Source organism: Scyliorhinus torazame, chromosome 21, assembly GCF_047496885.1.
Source record: "Scyliorhinus torazame isolate Kashiwa2021f chromosome 21, sScyTor2.1, whole genome shotgun sequence".
Taxonomy (NCBI): Eukaryota; Metazoa; Chordata; class Chondrichthyes; order Carcharhiniformes; family Scyliorhinidae; genus Scyliorhinus; species Scyliorhinus torazame.
In genome coordinates this window covers 39668248-39689029 of record NC_092727.1, presented here as the reverse complement: position 1 = coordinate 39689029, position 20782 = coordinate 39668248, and positions in this window count along the sequence as shown.

Genomic DNA, 20782 nt, shown 5'->3' with positions numbered 1-20782 from the left:
TTTATGGACCAAATGGGGGGAGTGGATCCATGGCGATTTCTTAGACCTAGGGCTAGGGAGTTTTCCTTCTTCTCCCATGTCCATAAAGTGTACTCCCGGATAGATTTTTTTGTTTTGGGAAGGTCGTTGATCTCTAGGGAGGAAGAAGCTGAGTACTCAGCCATAGCGGTTTCGGATCATGCCCCACATTGGGTGGACCTGGAATTAGGAGAGGAAAGGGAGCAGAGAACACTCTGGCGATTAGATGTGGGACTGATGGCGGATGAGGGAGTGTGTGCAAGAGTGCGGGGGTGTATTGAGAGATACCTGGAGGTCAATGACGATGGCGAGGTCCCTGTGGGAGTGGTATGGGAAGCACTAAAAGCGGTGGTCAGAGGAGAGCTGATCTCCATTGGGGCCCACAAAAGGAAAACAGAGGCCAAGGAAAGGGAAAGATTACTGGGGGAGATTTTAAGGGTGGATAGGGAATTTGCAGAGACCCCGGAGGAGGAATTGTACAGGGAGAGGAGACGACTCCAGACGGAATTTGACCTTCTGACCACCAGAAAGGCGGAGGTACTGTGGAGGAAGGCACAGGGGAGGAGGTATGAATATGGGGAAAAGGCTAGTCGCCTGTTGGCTCATCAATTGCGAAAGAGGGCAGCAGCGAGGGAGATAGGAGGAATTAGAGATGAAAGGGGAGACACGGTGCGAAGGGCAGGAAAGATAAATGAGGTGTTCAAGACCTTCTATGAGGAACTGTATAGGTCTCAACCCCCAGAGGGAGAGGAGGGGATGCGGCAGTTCCTGGACCAATTGAGGTTCCCGAAAGTGGAGGAGCGGGGGGTGGTAGGCCTGGGGGCACCGATTGGGGTGGACGAGGTTATTAAGGGACTGGGAAGCATGCAAGCAGGGAAGGCCCCAGGACCAGACGGGTTCCCGGTGGAGTATTACAGAAAATATGTGGACTTGTTGGCCCCGTTGATGGTGAGGACGTTCAATGAGGCCAGGAAAGGGGGGACTCTACCCCCGACGATGTCGGAGGCGACGATATTGTTAATTTTGAAGAGGGATAAAGATCCGTTGCAGTGCGGGTCCTATAGACCCATTTCATTATTGAACGTGGACGCCAAATTGTTGGCAAAGGTACTGGCATCGAGGATAGAGGACTGTGTCCCGGGGGTGGTGCACGAAGACCAGACAGGGTTCGTAAAAGGGAGACAACTGAATGTTAACGTGTGACGACTATTAGGGGTGATAATGATGCCCCCAGTGGAGAGGGAGGCAGAGATAGCGGCGGCAATGGACGCAGAGAAGGCATTTGATAGGGTGGAGTGGGAGTATTTATGGGAAGTGTTAAGGAGGTTTGGGTTTGGGAATGTGTTTATTAGCTGGGTTAGACTTCTTTATGGGGCTCCAACGGCAAGCGTAGTTACAGGTCGACATAGATCGGAGTATTTCCGACTATATAGGGGAACAAGACAGGGATGCCCGCTGTCTCCATTGTTGTTCGCGTTGGCAATTGAACCTCTGGCCATGGCGTTGAGAGACTCCAGGAAATGGAGAGGGGTGATTAGAGGGGGAGAAGAACACCGAGTCTCGTTATACGCGGATGACCTATTGTTATACGTGTCGGACCCAGCGGGGGGGATGATAGAGGTTATGCGAATTTTGAGGGGGTTCGGGGATTTCTCGGGGTATAGGCTAAACATGGGGAAGAGTGAATTATTTGTGATACATCCAGGGGACCAGAGTAGAGAGATAGAAGGCTTGCCTCTAAGGAAAGTGGAAAGAAACTTCCGATACCTGGGGATTCAGATCGCTAGGAGCTGGGGAACCTTGCACAGACTTAATCTGACACGGTTGGTAGAACAAATGGAGGAGGACTTCAAGAGGTGGGACATGCAGCCTTTATCGCTGGCGGGCAGGGTGCAAGCAATTAAGATGATGGTCCTCCCGAGGTTCTTACTTGTATTTCAATGTCTATACTAATCACCAAGACCTTTTTTAATAAAATAGACAGGAGCATCACAAGCTTCGTGTGGGCAGGGAAAGTTCCGAGAGTAAGGAGGGGGTTCCTTCAGCGTAGTAGGGACAGAGGAGGATTGGCACTACCGAACTTGGGCGATTACTATTGGGCCGCCAATGTGGCAATGATACGTAAATGGATGATGGAGGGTGAGGGAGCGGCGTGGAAAAGACTGGAGAGAAAGTCCTGTAAAGGGACGAGTTTAGAGGCACTGGTGACGGCGCCGCTACCGATCTCACCTAAAAAGTTTACCACGAACCCGGTGGTGGCGGCAACATTGAATATCTGGGGACAGTGGAGGCGACAGAGAGGGGTGCGGGGAGCCCTGGTGGGGTCCCCAATCAGGAACAACCATAGGTTCGCCCCAGGAAGAATGGATGGAGGATTTCAGAGCTGGTACCAGTTGGGAATTAGGAGGGTGGGAGATTTATTTATAGATGGGACTTTTGCGAGCTTGGGAGCATTGGAGGAAAAGTATAAGTTGCCCCGGGGAAATTTCTTGAGATATATGCAGGTGAGGGCGTTTACTAGACAACAGGTGAGGGAATTTCCGTTGCTCCCGACACAGGGGATACAGGACAGGGTGCTTTCAGGGGTGTGGGTCGGAGAGGGCAAGGTGTCAGAGATTTACCGAGAGATGAGGGAAGAGGGGGAGGAGTCGGTGGGCGAACTAAAAGGAAAGTGGGAAGAAGAACTAGGGGAGGAGATAGAGGAGGGTATGTGGGCTGATGCCCTAAGCAGGGTAAATTCCTCTTCCTCATGCGCCAGGCTTAGCCTGATTCAATTTAAGGTGCTACATAGAGCACACATAACGGGAGCAAGATTGAGCAGGTTTTTTGGAGTGGAGGACAAATGTGGGAGGTGTGGCGGGAGCCCGGCAAACCACGCACATATGTTTTGGGCGTGCCCGGCACTGGAAGGGTATTGGAAGGGAGTGACGGGAGTGATATCGCGGGTGGTGAAGGCCCGGGTCAAACCAGGCTGGGGGTTAGCTCTATTTGGCGTTGCGGAGGAGCCGGGAGTGCAGGAGGCGAAAGAGGTCGACATTGTGGCCTTTGCGTCCCTAGTAGCCCGGCGCAGGATCCTACTCATGTGGAAGGAGGCGAAACCCCCCGGACTGGAGGCCTGGGTAAATGATATGGCGGGGTTCATTAAACTGGAGCAGATAAAGTTTGCCCTGAGAGGATCGGCTCAAGGGTTCACCAGGCGGTGGCAGCCATTTCTCGACTACCTAGTGGAACGTTAGAGGGAAGACAGATGACCAGCAGCAGCAACCCAGGGGGAAGGGGGGGGGAGGGGAGAGGGTCTCTTCCGCCTCCGCCATTGTGGAGACCGTGGCGAAGGGAAAGGAAAAGAGTGCCCCCACGGTACAGGTCCGCCCGCGGATCGGTGGGCCCCGATCGCGGCCAGGCCACCGTGGGGGCACTCCCCGAGGCCAGATCGCCCCAGGACCCCGGAGACCGCCCGAGGTGGTTTGATTCTCGCCAGCGGGACAGGCATTCCAGTAGCGGGACTTCGGCCCATCGCAGGTCCGCCAACCGGCACGGCGCGATTCCCACCCCCGCCGAAAATCCGGTGCCGGAGAATTCAGCAACCGGCGGGGGCGGGATTCACGCCAGCCCCCGGCGATTCTCCGACACGGCTGGGGGTCGGAGAATCCTGACCCCGTTAACATCCCCTTATTGCTCTCCTAATTTCCTTTTTAAGGTCCCACTTGCACATTCTATACGACTCTCGGGCTTCTGCTGTTTTGAGCCCTTGATACCGTTGATCAGCCTCTATTTTTCTATTTATCTAATGCTGTATATCCCTTGATATCCAGTGTTCACTGGATTTGTTGGTCCCACCTTTTTTCTTGATTGGAACATGTTGGCTCTGTACTCTCCCTATTGCATTCTTGTGACAGATTTACCTAAAATTGTCCACTCGCAGTCCACTTCGGACAAATCATATTGATCTTATTAAAATTGGCCTTGCCCCAGTTTAGAACTTGGATCTGAGGTGCATCGTTGTCCTTTACCATAACAATCTTGAATCTAATGGAGTTATGATCACCATCTGCAAAATGTTCCACAACTGATACTTAAACCACTTGCCTGGCTTTGTAAAAGAAAATGAAGTCTAGGACCACCCCCTCCCTTGTAGGTCCTTCTACGTCCTGGCTTAAAAAGTTGTCCCGGATGCATTTTAATCAATCCACTCCTTCTAAACATTTCACACTTTGGCTTCCCCAATTAATATTGGGGAAGTTGGAATGCCTCATTATCACTACCCTATTAATTTCACTTCACTGAAATTTGCCTACATATCAGCTCTTCTATTTTCCTCAGACTGTTTGGGAGCCTATAGAACACACCCACCAATGTGATTGCTCCTTTCTGGTTTTTAAGTTTCACCCATACGGCCTGAGTTGAAGAGCCTTCTAAGATGTCATCCCTCCTTACTGTTGTAATTTATTTCCTGATCAAAATTGTGGTATTCCCTCCATTTTTACCTTGATCCCTATCTTGCCTGAAGATTCTCTAGCCTGGAATATTTAGCTGCCAATCCTGCCCCTCTCTCAAACATGTCTCAGTGACAGCAATGACATAATATCCCCACGTTTGAATTTATTCCATCAATTCACCCACCTTGTTCGTCAGACACCTCGCATCAAAATCAATACCATCCAATCTTGCCAAACTCCCTGGTGACTTAACTGGTCCAGACATTCTATTCCTCCCTGTCTCACTTGATGTCTCCTCTAATTTTGGTTGTACATCTATCCCTGTTGAACATTCTCTCAGGATCCCAGGCCTCTGCCAAGTTAGTTTAAACCCTCCCCGGGGACAGCACGGTGACACAGTGATTAGCACTGCTGTGCCTCATGGCGCTGAGGACCCGGTTTTGATCCCAGCCCCGGGTCACTGTCTGCATGGAGTTTGCACATTCTCCCTGTGTTTGTGTGGGTCTCACCCCCACAGCCCAAAGATGTGCAGGGCAGGTGGATTGGTCACGCTAAATTGCCCCTTAATTGGAAAAAAAATTGGGTACTCTAAATTTATTTTAAAGAAATAAAGAAATAGTTGAAACCCTCCCCAACAGCACTAGCACACCTCCCTGCAAGGACACTGGTTCCATTTTGGTTCAGATGCAAATCGTCCATCTTGTACAGGACCCCCCCCCCCCCAAATATGGTCCCAATGACCCAGAAATCTAAAGCCCTCCCTACTGCACCATCTCTCCATTTCCATGGATAAACATCTGATTTCTATACTAACCAGCATGTGGTACCAGAGAGTACTACCTTCTGGGTCCTGGTTTTTAATCTACTTTCTATCTCCCTAAATTCTGCTTTCAGGACCTCATCCTTTTTCTGCCTATATAGTTCGTACCAGTAGGTACCACAATATATGTCTGTTTGCCCTCCTCTTTCAGTATTCTCTGCAGCCGTTCAGTGACGTCCCTGACCTTGTCATCAGGTAGGCAACATACCATCCTGGAGACTCTTTTGCGGCCACAGAAATGCCTGTCTGTTCCCCTTACTATTCCATCCACTACAAACATAGCCCTCACATTCTTATTCCTCCCCTCTTGTGCAGCAGACCCACCCATGGTGCCATGAAGTTGGCTGCCACTGCTTTCTCCTACTCAGTCGTCTCTCCCAACAGTGTCCAAAACAGTATATCTGTTAGAAATGGGGATGGCCACAGAGGACTTCTGCATTACCTTCCTTCCTGCATTCTGCCTGGTGGTCAGCCATGCCCTCTCTGCCTGTTCAATCCTCACCTGTGGCGTGACTACCGTCCGTCACTGAATGTGCGATCCATGACCTGCTCAGCACTGCGGATGCTCCGCAGAAAATCCACCCTCAGTTCCAGCGCTCAAATGTGGTTAGCCAGCAGCTGCAGTTGAACACACTTCCTGCCCATATATTTCTTCCTGAACATGTGTGGAGTTTGTACGTTTTTCCCGTGCCTGCATGGGTTTCCTCCGGGTGCTCCAGTTTCCTCCCACAGTCCAAAGATGTGCAGGTTAGGTGCGATTGGCCATGCTAAATTGCCCCTTCATGTCCAGGGATGCGCAGGTTAGGTTAGCGGGACTGCAGGGATTGCTGGGGGAGTGTAAATGGGCAGCTCATACGAAGGGCCGGTGCAGACTCGATGGGCCAAATAGCCTCCTTCTGCACTGTAGGGGTTCTATGAACATCCATGACTTAGGAATTACTTAGTATGATTATCAATGGATGTGCCTGCATTTACTTTTTATCAATATTTTAATGGATGGATTAAAGATGAGTTCTGTTTCTAGTCAATGGCAACCCACAAGATGTTGATGGCAGGAAAATGTAGTGATGGTAATGCCGTTGAATTTCAAGAGTGGATGGTTAGGTTCTCCCTTGTTGGAGATGATCATTATCTAGCACTTGTGTGGTGCAGTTGTTACATGCTGCTTATCAGCCCAAACCTAGATTTTGTTCAGATCTTGCTGCATATTGAGGAGTTGCGAATGGAATTGAACATTGTGTAATCATCAGTGAAGATCCCCTCATCTGACCTTATAATGGAGCAAAGGTCATTGATGAAGAAACTGAAGATTGTTGGGCCTATACAATACTATCACGAGGAACTCCTGTAGCAGTGTTCTGGGACAGAATCACTGAATTGTTATGGCACAGAAGGAGGCCATTCGGCCCCTCGTGCCTGCACAAGCTCTCCAAATGCGCACCATGACTTAGTGTTTCCCTGCCTTATCCCAATACCCCTGCAGTTTGTTTTTATTCAACTAATCATCGAATGTCAGCTTGAATACCTGGATTGAACCTGCCTTCACCAAACTTCCTGGCAATGTATTCCAGACTTAAACCACAAGTTGCGTGAAAAAGTTTTTTCTCACAGCATATTTGGTCCTTTCGCAAGTCACCTTAAATCTGTGCCCTCTCGTTCTTGATCTTTTCATGAGTGGGAACAGTTTCTCCCCATCTTCTCTGTCCAGCCCCCTCGTGATTTTGAACATCTCTATCAAATCTCCTCTCAGCTTTCTTCTCTCCAAGAAGAATAGTCCCAACCTCTCCAATCTGTCCTCATAACGGATGTTTCTCATTCCTTGGATATATTCTTGTGAGAACTTTCTGCTGATTCGCGTTGACTCCAGTTTTCCTCAAATTCCTTGATCCCGCCCTCAGTCAAATGCTACCTCCATTAAAACAGCAGACAGAGAAATGACATATGGATACATCAAGAGTTTGGTGACAGTTCAAGACTTGCCAGAACAGATCATTTATGGGACAGATGGGGCTGTATGCCACCATGTTTAAGGGCTATGAGGATCCCCAATGCTCAAAAACGGGGTTCAAGGTCTACGTTCAAATGTCCGATAATGAGTTTGCTGGATGCCACCTTGGTAAAGGTGATGGCCTTTGGCAGCATGCAGAGCAGGCAAATTATTAATCAGTATGCAAGGTTGATTTAACGCCAGCACTGCCAGTTTCCAGATAACAGCCTATCTTGGTCTCATAAAATTGAACATGTTAACCAGAATAAAGGCACCCAACTCCCTACACCAGCACTACTGAAAGGAGTCATGAACCACTTCGAGGTTAGTTGCTGGGTTATTCAGTCTGACTGCCGGGGCAATTGTGCATGTTTTTGGAGCTTGGTAGTGTGGCTTTAGCCTGATGTGCACAAATGCGTTGGTCCTGAATTAGCAGTTGAAGCTGAACATTCCACAGAAAGTGGTCTGCCTGTTGCTGATGACCAATTTTTATTGATTTGAAATTGTGCAGGAACAAGTTGCCGGCTGGTAGAATGCTTCCTCTAGAATTTCTACGTGATTGGAAAAATAAAAAGGAGATCACGCAAACCATAACAAACTGCAGGGAGAGGGAGGAGGAAGAGAGTGCTCTCAGCAGGAGGACACAACAGCCAAAGATCTCAAGGGATGAATTCTCCTACCTCACCTTCATCATGGACCAATCCTCGAGATGTCTTCACTTCAAAGAGTTTACCAGCTGCTGCAGACACAATTGCAACCTCAAAGTAGGACATCTCCTGTGACTGTCAATATGAATGTGTCTCGAACATCTGGCTTGCACCAGACTGATGCTGGAAATATTTCTCACTTTGCAGTATGCTATTGTATAATGGAGCCCACAGTGACTCTGCAAGCACAGAAAGACAGCATAATTGCATTCCCTCTTACCAGAGACCGGCAAGCCATGTTAGCACAAGGGTTTGCACTGTTTGCAGCATTATGGTGCAAAGTGCCACTGCCTGCTTGCAAATTCCTTTGCATAAGTCTCCTGTGAACCAAGCAATTGCCATAAACCAAAAAGGATTCTACTCCCTCAGTGAGTAGCTGGTGTATAATCTTCAGCAGTGCAATATCGTTATTTTGGCAGTAGCTGCAATTCATTCATTCTGTGGCAGTCCACTGTGCCAGCCATATTTGACTCACAATGGCAATTCGCAGCCTGGTTACTATGTGACAAGAGTTATCCATTCACGACCTGGCTCATTGCTATAAACCAGAATACATACACATCAGTCCATGCTGTGACAAGGGGTAGTTTGCACACACTATTGGCACCCTCGAGTAATTCTAGTGATGCCAGACCATTCTGTAGAAGCTTTACAGCACCTAACTGAGCATTTATCAAGTTTAGTTGAAATGTGTTACATGTTAGGCCACCTGTCATTATGAAGGGACGAGCCTTTATCACCATCTATCAGGCAGTAGCTGAAAAGCAGGAGCTCAAGGAAGATGAGGAGGAGGAAGAAGTGGAAGAGAAAGTGTCTGGGGATGCAGATTTCTGGATAGCCATTTGGTGAACATTTGTTTGCAACTATGATTGGGGAAAATTAGAGTTTTATTATCATACACCAACAATTAGTTTACATTTACCCTGAATATGCTAACAGAGAACTCGTAACTGCTCATACGCAACTCATGTAAGTGAGCTAAAATTTGGAAACCTCTTTTTGAATTGTGTTTCAACAAATTGCCTGCAGATGATTTGCTCCACTGATACAACTGAATGTGACTGCAGATGAATGTGGGACTTCCTACCAAATGATGAATAGCTTGGATGTCTTTATGTTAGCTAATATGTAAAAGATAAATGAATTTAAGGATATGCAGATAGGGGGTCTTGATTCCCCAGTTCTGCCACCCACGTGCATTTCGGCATCGCGCCGTTCGTTGGTGGATGCCGAGAAGCATCTGTCTTCCCGTTGCTTGTCAATGTGATTTCTCATTGAAGCCACCCACGCTCACCAGGAAATCCAGGGATGGGAATCGCAACAGCCAGAGAATTCTGGCCAGGATCTGATGAAGTGGAGTGGAGGAGTCCAGTTGAGCTAAATGGTCTGTTTCTATGATGTGTGACAAATGGAAGATCTTAGAAATATTGGCTTCTAAATATTGGGGCAATTTAAGGGTTAAAAGCCAAGGGTTATAGTGTGTTTGATTGCAGTGGCCATGCTTTTAAAAAGGATTTGTTTTGTAAGGCCTGGGAGCTTGTAGGAGCCAGATGGTAAAACAGACCAGCGGAATGTCTTTGTCAGTCTGGGCCAATGCACTGTGGTTTGACTAGGGAAAGCCCCTGGGGAGTTAATGTGCTTTCAGCCTGCAGAGTTAATTTGCTTTTGAGCTTGGGAAGATGATGCCATTGCTGGGTGGATCCAAGGGATGCAGAGAGACATTTTAGAAAAGTTTTGGTGAGGAGTTGCAATATGCCCTATTTGACACACTGTCTACAATTCACAGTGGGGTAGTTCGGAAAAGTGTAATAATGTTTAAAGCTGAGCAGGGTTGTCTGAGGCCAAGGAAGAAGCTGAAACACGCTAGGTGAACAAATTTCTTTGAAGATATTCAACCAGAGCCTGAAGGAGTTCTAACAGGAGCCATATCTGATCTGTAAAGCAAATATTACTCTATGCCATGCTGATTTTAAAATGGATTGAGAGCTGTATGTTTCTTTTCTTGTTGTTTAATGGGGTACTGAGTAGTAGTAATTAGGCGGTAATTGTAAGCTGTTCTTTTCAAGTATGAGGTTAAAGGGTTTAACATTGTATTCTTAATAAAGTATTAATTTAAAAATCCAAATTCCTATTTCTTCATGCAATCACTCCTGGAGCAAATCATTCTTTTGCACAGTCTTACAAATAAAATAAAATATTGAGGTTTTAATCCAATATCCTAACCACTGTTGGGGTCTGGACTGGGATCGTAATATATGACTATTCTGTCTAAATTGAAACTTAACTGGAAAGCAACCTGATTAATGAAGATCAAATTTTCATAATGTGACAATACTAATTCCATGATTATTTTCAAAAGTTTACCAATGGAAAAAAAAATTAATTTAATCTAATCAAGAGTCCACAGGAAGCAATTTTTTTTCCACTAGTTGTGTTAGGTTTAGGATGAAGTCCAGTTTTGTGACAACTGCATGTTTCAGGCATGAATTCACTTATAAATTTAAATATAAGCTAATAGCTGGAAATGAGTACGCAGATATAAACAATGACAGATGGTTGCCAGGATATACAAGGGAGCAATTCAGCTGAGGATAGTCTGGCATAAAGCATGAAACACAATATTCAATTACTGTTCCAGACTCCCTGGCAGACCATTTCCTATTTGTTATGCTGTAAAGTCTAATATTTGTAGGATCAGGTACGCTCGTTGTCAGTGAGTTTTTTCCTCCAGTAGAAAGTTCCAGGAAAAAAAACAGTAGCACCTCCAGGATGATATAAAATTTAATTAGATCCTTCATCTGATCTTTGGGAGATGCTTTTTGTTGATATTACATTGAAAATGGGAGAAGGTAAAGAATCAGTGGAATGTCAAAACAGACAGAAATCAGACTGCTTACTGATAATATTAATTAAATGCTGAGGCAAGAGTGGGTGGTGGAATTCGTAGGACCAAATAACCTCTTTCTATGCTGTAGAACTCTATGACTCTAAAGCAGGGTGAGTGGGGGGCACTTAGTACATGGAAAATGAGGGAACTGGGTACAGAAATCCATTACATGTTATGCTGGACACCAAGTCTGATGGATGTCCATGAAACCTGGGGCTGGATTTTCCACTTTTCGGTGCCGGAAACGCAAATCGTGATCGCACAGATAATCGTGGGTAATCCAAAAATCGAGGTTTGCGCCCGTTGCCAATTACGACGCCATGCTCCGGTCCCTCACTGGAGGCGATATCGATGTTTGTACCCCACTCCAGCGGATCCATGCAAAACTGTCATTTGCATGGATTTCAACATCATTAGCAGCTTGGGCACAGTATGCTCCACCCTTCTGCGATGCTCTGCCCCTCTTTGGTTATATTCTTGTGGGCGCAAAGTAGTTTATTTATTTATTTGTTTTTCCAATTCAGGGGCATTTTAGCGTGGCCAAATGAGCACTACCCTGCACATCTTTGGGTTGCGGGGGTGAGACCCACGCAGACATGGGGAGAATGTGAAAACTCCACACGGACAGTGACCTGGGGCCGGGACCGAACCCGGGTCCTCAGCTCTGTGAGGCAGCAGTGCTAACCACTGCTCCACCCTGCCGCCCTCTACTGTCAATTGTCATCAACATTTCTTTTAAACTCTGGGGTGACCATTGGGACCAATCCTCTCAGGATTTGGGTTAGCAGAGGGACAAATGTGTGAAGCACGGATTGGGTCAGTCAATGACAATTACAGTCAAGCATATACCTGAAAGTGAACAACCCCTTGGAGGTGTGCTGCGATGCTGGTCTGAGGGGGTTTTTACCAGTGAGTGACACACAAAGTCCTTCTCACATTTATTTCATCCAGAAACACCTCAACTTTAACTTCTGATTCTGACAGTTTACTGCTCACTCATTTCCGACAGACTCAGACTTGCATTCAATACTCCTCCATTTTCTCCTACTTCGTAATACCTTGCCTTTCCCCTTGGAGAAGCCAAGTGTTGCAATCCTTTGTTGAGATTTTTCAAAGGCTTTTTATATTTTTCTCTGAACATTTTTTTCCTTTTTCTTGCTCCAAGTGGACATTTTGCTTCAAGCAGTATCGGTGTCCTCGGCCCTATCTGGCATTCAGTCAATGAGCCTGTACTGGAGAATTAAACATGCAGCTTTTCACCACTTTTAATCATTTTGAGCTGCCTTTAATGTGTAGATGTAAATTTGCTCCCTAGTTAAACTTTAAAGAGTCTTGTGCCATTGCAAAAATTCTCAGGTGGGATTCTCTGGTATCCGGCGGGCGGGCCGTGCCAGCGCCAAAGAGTGGTGTGAACCACTCCGGCGTCGGGCCGCCCGGAAGGTGCGGAATCCTCCGCACCTTCGGGAGCTAGGCCGGAATTGGAGTGATTGGCGCCGCGCCAACCGGCGCCATACGGCCTCTGCCGGCCGGCGCGAGTTGGCGCATGTGCAGGGCCGCCAGCGTGTTCCCAGAATTGCTGCCGTGATTCCTGCGCATGCGCAGGGGGGTTCTTCTCTGTGCCGGCATTGGCGGACCGTTACAGTGGCCGGCGCGGAGGGAAAGAGTGCCCCCATGGCATAGGCCCGCCCGCAGATCAGTGGGACCCGATCGCGGGCCAGGCCACTGTGGGGCCCGCCCCTGGGGCCAGATCCCCCCACGTCCCCCCGAGGACTCTGCAGGCCGCCCACAGAGCCAGGTCCCTCCGGTAAGGACCTTGTTTGATTTACGCCGGCGGGATTGGCCGAAAACGGGCAACCACTCAGCCCATCGCGGAGCGGAGAATCACCGGGGAGGCCACTGCCAATGGCCGCCGACCGGTGCAATGCGATTCCCGGCCCCACCGAAAAACCGGCACCGGAGAATCCGGCAGCCGACGTCGGGGCGGCGGGGCGGGATTCACGCCGCCCCCCGGCGGGGGGTCGGAGAATCCAACCCTTCATCTCTCTATGTCATCCGCAGCACTAATGTCATTGGCTTCTGAAATCTGTCCCACTTGTTCCTCATAACGTCCAACTATGCCAATACTTTGGTGGAGACAATGGCGTAGTGAATAGCAATCCAGAAACCCAGTGTAATTCCCTGGGGACCCAGCTTCGAATCCCCCACGGCAGATGGTGAAATTTGAATTCTATAAAATGTCCAATAATGAGCATCAAATTATTGCAAAAACCCATTTGGTTCATTCACAGGAAATTTGTCATGTGGCCTGTAGGTGACCCTGGATCCACAGAAATGTGTCTGATTCTTAAATACCCTCTGAAATGGTCCAGTAAGCCACTCAGTTCAAGGGCAATCAGGAATGGGTAATAAATAACTGCCCAACAATTGATGCTCACATTCCATGAATAAATAAAAGAAAATGCCAATGAGAAGCGCTACTCACTGTCTTTTCAGTGTTGAAACCAAACTGATTGATTCTCATTGGAGCTCATTGTTACTTGGGACCAGAGAACACTATGGGGTGGATTCTTCATTGCCCAACACTGGTAGCGGGTTTCCCGATCCGGCAGAGAGTGGAACGTTGGCCAAAAAATGGGATCAGTGTATTGGGTGCCAATCCTGTTCCGATGAGCCCGTCCTCTGCCAGATGCGGCAGCAAGTCTCAAGTCCTGCGCCAGTGTACCCGTGCAAATTGGTCATTTGCACCCATTTTCATCCAATGAACGCCCCCCACCCCCCCCCATCCCCCTGTGATGCTCCAGCCCTCTTAGCCAGGATTCACACAGGTGTGAATTGGTGCTAGTTTTCCCAAGCATGACCCTGATGTGGTGGATACCATGGTGAGTCAAGGGGGTCAATGCATAACGGAGGTGCCCAAAGTCCATTGGAAGGGCCCTCTCCCCCCACAATCCAAATCCTGCCCGCCTGTCTGGACCCCCAGCCCCTCCACCTTTTGCACTTAATGTATCTCCATTACCCTGCTTTGACGCTAACCACGATGTTTACAAACACTCTTTCTATGATTGACAGTTCCTCACCACACTGAAAGCAGCTAAGTGCTTTCACTTCCTGTTTTTCACAACAGAAAGTATTTGTTAGTGGGGGTGGGGCACAGATTTACATTGTTGCGTATAAAGCAGTCCGCCACGGAACTCGGTATCAGCCCACCCGCTTAAAATGATGGCCCGATACCGAGATTCCCACAGAATCCCGTGAGATCTCCTCCATGCATAAATTAGCATGGAAAAGGAGAGGGAATCGCACCTGGGTGCCATTCCTAGTGCATACAGAGACCAGTTGGGTGTCTGCGCTGGAGGAAGCCCTCAGTCGCCAGCGCTTTAACTCTTTTCAAACTCTGTCTTCACTTCCTTTTAATCTACGGATTTTGAAGATCCAAATTTGGTTCCGCAAACTTACTATTGCTCGGCTATCACTACATTCTCTCTAACATTTTCCTGCATGGTGAACCTCGCTGTGACAATATGTGTCTTGTAAGAATAATGAAGGGTCAACAATTTACTGTAACCACATCCAACCACGAGATGGTGATCAATTGCATACACGTGCATACTCTTGATTCGGGGAGACGGTTGTTAGGCGAGATAGAGAATAGTCATGTTATCAGGGGCTCCGTAGATAGAATCACAGTTTTAGTAAATCTGTTATCTTCTATATCCTAGCAAGCAAGTCAAATCTATTTAGGTCTAGTGTCAGTAAATTAGCTTTGTTCAAAACTTAGCTTGATGTTCTTTGTGAGACATTACACTTCAAAGCCACCGTCACTCAGAAAGCAAATACATCACATGGTACCAGGACTGGACATCAGAAGGCACCAGGCATGCATGCTGAAGGTAAGTAGAAAGATACAGAAGGCAAGAGAAATTTGCAAGTAATTTTTGCGAAAACATTTCTAACCAGAGTCTCACTTCAATGATGGTAGCAAAGCAAATCCTAGTCAAAGCGAGATGGAAGGGCTGCAAAATCCACGGCAATTTCATTCTTCAGGTAAAGTAGACATTAATTGACGCAATTTAAAGCAGCAGTTTGAATTGTATGTCTCAGCCCTAGACCTAGAAGTAGACAACAGCCAGCACAAGATAGCACTGTTTTTAACAGTGGCAGATTGGCAAGCCACTGAAAACTTTAACTCATTCCGGTTTGAGGATGAGGCATATAGAAAAAGTACGACAAAGTTATTGAAAAATTTGACAAGCACTGCCAGTTGCAACAAAACGAAACATTTGAATGGTAGGTGTTCAGGCAAAGAGTGCAAAAAGCAGGTGAAACGCTTGAATGCTTCATAACAGATCCAAGACTAAAAGTGCAGACATGTAATTTTTCGATTCTCCGAGACTCACTCTTGCGAGACCAGATAGTTTCCGGAATAAAAAGTGACAAACTGCCATTGCGACAGTCTGATTTGATGTTAGAAGGCACAATCAGTATGTGTAGAGCAAGCGAACTTGCCAGAAATCGGGGACGGGATTCTCCGGTCGCGACGCCAAAATCACGTTCGGCGATCGGCCGGCGAATCCACGTTTGCACTGAAATCGAGGCGGCGCTGCTTTTGTGATGCTCCACCCCCTCAGAAACGGGTACCGCCTGCCATCGGGACGCCCTCAGGCCGCCACCTGAAACCCTCCCCCAATGCTTTGCCCCTAATGGGCCGAGTTCCTGGAGTGGAACACTTAAGGTACTTTTTTTGTGGACCCCTCATCGCGGCTGTGGACTGTGACCAGCACCACCACAGTCACGGGGGAGCCATGCCGCTGGCTGGGATGGCTTCATGGGGGCTGGGGAATGGGTGATCTGGGGGTGACGAGTGGGGTTACTGGGGGACATTATTTGGCAGGCAGGGTCTGGGCGCGGCTGGTGCCATATTGTATGGCTTGGCCACCGCAGGCCAGGCCACGGACCCGGCCATTCTCCGGCTGTATCCGCAAGTAAAGCTGGGGGCTTTACGCTGCGTGGCTGCTAGCCCCCTCCAGACAGAGGATCGGTGCAGATGTTGCACCATTTTTTCTAGCGTAAAACGCCACTGCTCACATGGCAGCGTTTGCACTTCGTCTGCAAATCAGAGAATCCAGCCCCCGTTTTCTGAAATGGTAGTCGGAGAAAGTGGCATAAAACCTAACAATGTGGCTGACGCCTTTAATGCTGTGGCCCCCCCCAGAAAAAAAACATGCTCCAGATGGCAGCCATTTTAAGAGTGACAGCAGCCATTTTAGGCATGACGTTGCAAGTGTCATGACGTGTAAGAGGTGTGGCAACACGCATCAGATTAAAAAATGCCCTGCATTTGGAACAGCCTGTGCTGAATGTCACAAGCTAAACCATTACGCATCTCAATGCGGATCAGGAACAAATTTGCAGCAGTTTAAAAAGCTCAGTAAGGTGAGCAAAGGAATAGCTGTGCAAGAAGTAAGGATGAAAAGAAACGTTAAACAGGAGATCAAACCTGACTCAGAGACAGATGATTTTGACTTTGAAGGTTCTGGGCGGGATTCTCCGACCCCGCGCTGAGTCGGAAAATTGCCGGGAGGGGGGGGTGCGAATCCTGGTATGGGGAGGGGGGATCCGACTCCGGGATGTGCCTGCATTTACTTTTTATCAATATTTTAATGGATGGATTAAAGATGAGTTCTGTTTCTAGTCAATGGCAACCCACAAGATGTTGATGGCAGGAAAATGTAGTGATGGTTATGCCGTTGAATTTCAAGAGTGGATGGTTAGGTTCTCCCTTTCTGGAGATGATCATTATCTAGCACTTGTGTGGTGCAGTTGTTACATGCTGCTTATCAGCCCAAACCTAGATTTTGTTCAGATCTTGCTGCATATTGAGGAGTTGCGAATGGAATTGAACATTGTGTAATCATCAGTGAAGATCCCCTCATCTGACCTTATAATGGAGCAAAGGTCATTGATGAAGCAACTGAAGATTGTTGGGCCTATACAATACTATCACGAGGAACTCCTGTCGCAGTGTTCTGGGACAGAATCACTGAATTGTTATGGCACAGAAGGAGGCCATTCGGCCCCTCGTGCCTGCACAAGCTCTCCAAATGCGCACCATGACTTAGTGTTTCCCTGCCTTATCCCAATACCCCTGCAGTTTGTTTTTATTCAACTAATCATCGAATGTCAGCTTGAATACCTGGATTGAACCTGCCTTCACCAAACTTCCTGGCAATGTATTCCAGACTTAAACCACAAGTTGCGTGAAAAAGTTTTTTCTCACAGCATATTTGCTCCTTTCGCAAGTCACCTTAAATCTGTGCCCTCTCGTTCTTGATCTTTTCATGAGTGGGAACAGTTTCTCCCCATCTTCTCTGTCCAGCCCCCTCGTGATTTTGAACATCTCTATCAAATCTCCTCTCAGCTTTCTTCTCTCCAAGAAGAATAGTCCCAACCTCTCCAATCTGTCCTCATAACGGATGTTTCTCATTCTTTGGACATATTCTTGTGAGAACTTTCTGCTGATTCGCGTTGACTCCAGTTTTCCTCAAATTCCTTGATCCCGCCCTCAGTCAAATGCTACCTCCATTAAAACAGCAGACAGAGAAATGACATATGGATACATCAAGAGTTTGGTGACAGTTCAAGACTTGCCAGAACAGATCATTTATGGGACAGATGGGGCTGTATGCCACCATGTTTAAGTGCTACGAGGATCCCCAATGCTCAAATTAGTTTATTTATTTATTTGTTTTTCCAATTCAGGGGCATTTTAGCGTGGCCAAATGAGCACTACCCTGCACATCTTTGGGTTGTGGGGGTGAGACCCACGCAGGCATGGGGAGAATGTGAAAACTCCACACAGACAGTGACCTGGGGCCGGGACCGAACCCGGGTCCTCAGCTCTGTGAGGCAGCAGTGCTAACCACTGCTCCACCCTGCCGCCCTCTACTGTCAATTGTCATCAACATTTCTTTTAAACTCTGGGGTGACCATTGGGACCAATCCTCTCAGGATTTGGGTTAGCAGAGGGACAAATATGTGAAGCATGGATTGGGTCAGTCAATGACAATTACAGTCAAGCATATACCTAAAAGTGAACAACCCCTTGGAGGTGTGATGCGATGCTGGTCTGAGGGGGTTTTTACCAGTGAGTGACACACAAAGTTCTTCTCACATTTATTTCATCCAGAAACACCTCAACTTTAACTTCTGATTCTGACAGTTTACTGCTCACTAATTTCCGACAGACTCAGACTTGCATTCAATACTCCTCCATTTTCTCCTACTTCGTAATACCTTGCCTTTCCCCTTGGAGAAGCCAAGTGTTGCAATCCTTTGTTGAGATTTTTCAAAGGCTTTTTATATTTTTCTCTGAACATTTTTTTCCTTTTTCTTGCTCCAAGTGGACATTTTGCTTCAAGCAGTATCGGTGTCCTCGGCCCTATCTGGCATTCAGTCAATGAGCCTGTACTGGAGAATTAAACATGCAGCTTTTCACCACTTTTAATCATTTTGAGCTGCCTTTAATGTGTAGATGTAAATTTGCTCCCTAGTTAAACTTTAAAGAGTCTTGTGCCATTGCAAAAATTCTCAGGTGGGATTCTCGGGTATCCGGCGGGCGGGCCGTGCCAGCGCCAAAGTGTGGTGTGAACCACTCCGGCGTCGGGCCGCCCGGAAGGTGCGGAATCCTCCACACCTTCGGGAGCTAGGCCGGCATTGGAGGGATTGGCGCCGCGCCAACCGGCGCCGTACGGCCTCTGCCGGCCGGCGTGAGTTGGCGCATGTGCAGGACCGCCAGCGTGTTCCCAGAATTGCTGCCGTGATTCCTGTGCATGCGCAGGGGGGTTCTTCTCTGTGCCGGCATTGGCGGACCGTTACAGCGGCCGGCGCGGAGGGAAAGAGTGCCCCCATGGCATAGGCCCGCCCGCAGATCAGTGGGACCCGATAGCGGGCCAGGCCACTGTGGGGCCCGCCCCTGGGGCCAGATCCCCCCACGTCCCCCCCGAGGACTCTGCAGGCCGCCCACAGAGCCAGGTCCCTCCGGTAAGGACCTTGTTTGATTTACGCCGGCAGGATTGGCCGAAAACGGGCAACCACTCAGCCCATCGCGGAGCGGAGAATCACCGGGGAGGCCACTGCCAATGGCCCCCGACCGGTGCAACGCGATTCCCGGCCCCACCGAAAAACAGGCACCGGAGAATCCGGCAGCCGACGTCGGGGCGGCGGGGCGGGATTCACGCCGCCCCCCGGCGGGGGGTCGGAGAATCCAACCCTTCATCTCTCTATGTCATCCACAGCACTAATGTCATTGGCTTCTGAAATCTGTCCCACTTGTTCCTCATAACCTCCAACTATGCCAATACTTTGGTGGAGACAATGGCGTAGTGAATAGCAATCCAGAAACCCAGTGCAATTCCCTGGGGACCCAGCTTCGAATCCCCCACGGCAGATGGTGAAATTTGAATTCTATAAAATGTCCAATAATGAGCATCAAATTATTGCAAAAACCCATTTGGTTCATTCACAGGAAATTTGTCATGTGGCCTGTAGGTGACCCTGGATCCACAGAAATATGTCTGATTCTTAAATACCCTCTGAAATGGTCCAGTAAGCCACTCAGTTCAAGGGCAATCAGGAATGGGTAATAAATAACTGCCCAACAATTGATGCTCACATTCCATGAATAAATAAAAGAAAATGCCAATGAGAAGCGCTACTCACTGTCTTTTCAGTGTTGAAACCAAACTGATTGATTCTCATTGGAGCTCATTGTTACTTGGGACCAGAGAACACTATGGGGTGGATTCTTCATTGCCCAACACTGGTAGCGGGTTTCCCGATCCGGCAGAGAGTGGAACGTTGGCCAAAAAATGGGATCAGTGTATTGGGTGCCAATCCTGTTCCGATGAGCCCGTCCTCTGCCAGATGCGGCAGCAAGTCTCACGTCCTGCGCTAGTGTAACCATGCAAATTGGTCATTTGCACCCATTTTCATCCAATGAACGCACACCCCCCCCCCCCCCCCATCCCCCTGTGATGCTCCAGCCCTCTGAGCCAAGATTCACACAGGTGCGAATTGGTGCTAGTTTTCCCAAGCATGACCCTGATGTGGTGGATACCATGGTGGGTCAAGGGGGTCAATGCATAACGGAGGTGCCCAAAGTCCATTGGAAGGGCCCTCTCCCCCCACAATCCAAATCCTGCCCGCCTGTCTGGACCCCCAGCCCCTCCACCTTTTGCACTTAATGTATCTCCATTACTCTGCTTTGACGCTAACCACAATGTTTACAAACACTCTTGCTATGATTGACAGTTCCTCACCACACCGAAAGCAGCTAAGTGCTTTCACTTCCTGTTTTTCACAACAGAAAGTATTCGTTAGTGGGGGTGGGGCACAGATTTCCATTGTTGCGTATAAAGCAGTCCGCCACCGGACCTCGGTATCAGCCCACCCGCTTAAAATGATGGCCCGATACCGAGATTCCCACAGAATCCCGTGAGATCTCCTCCATGCATAAATTAGCATGGAAAAGGAGAGGGAATCGCACCTGGGTGCCTGCAGAGACCAGTTGGGTGTCTGCGCTGGAGGAAGCCCTCAGTCGCCAGCGCTTTATCTCTTTTCAAACTCTGTCTTCACTTCCTTTTAATCTACGGATTTTGAAGATCCAAATTTGGTTCCGCAAACTTACTATTACTCGGCTATCACGATATTCTCTCTAACATTTTCCTGCATGGTGAACCTCGCTGTGACAATATGTGTCTTGTAAGAATAATGAAGGGTCAACAATTTACTGTAACCACATCCAACCACGAGATGGTGATCAATTGCATACATGTGCATCCTCTTGATTCGGGGAGACGGTTGTTAGGCGAGATAGAGAATAGTCGTGTTATCAGGGGCTCCGTAGATAGAATCACAGTTTTAGTAAAT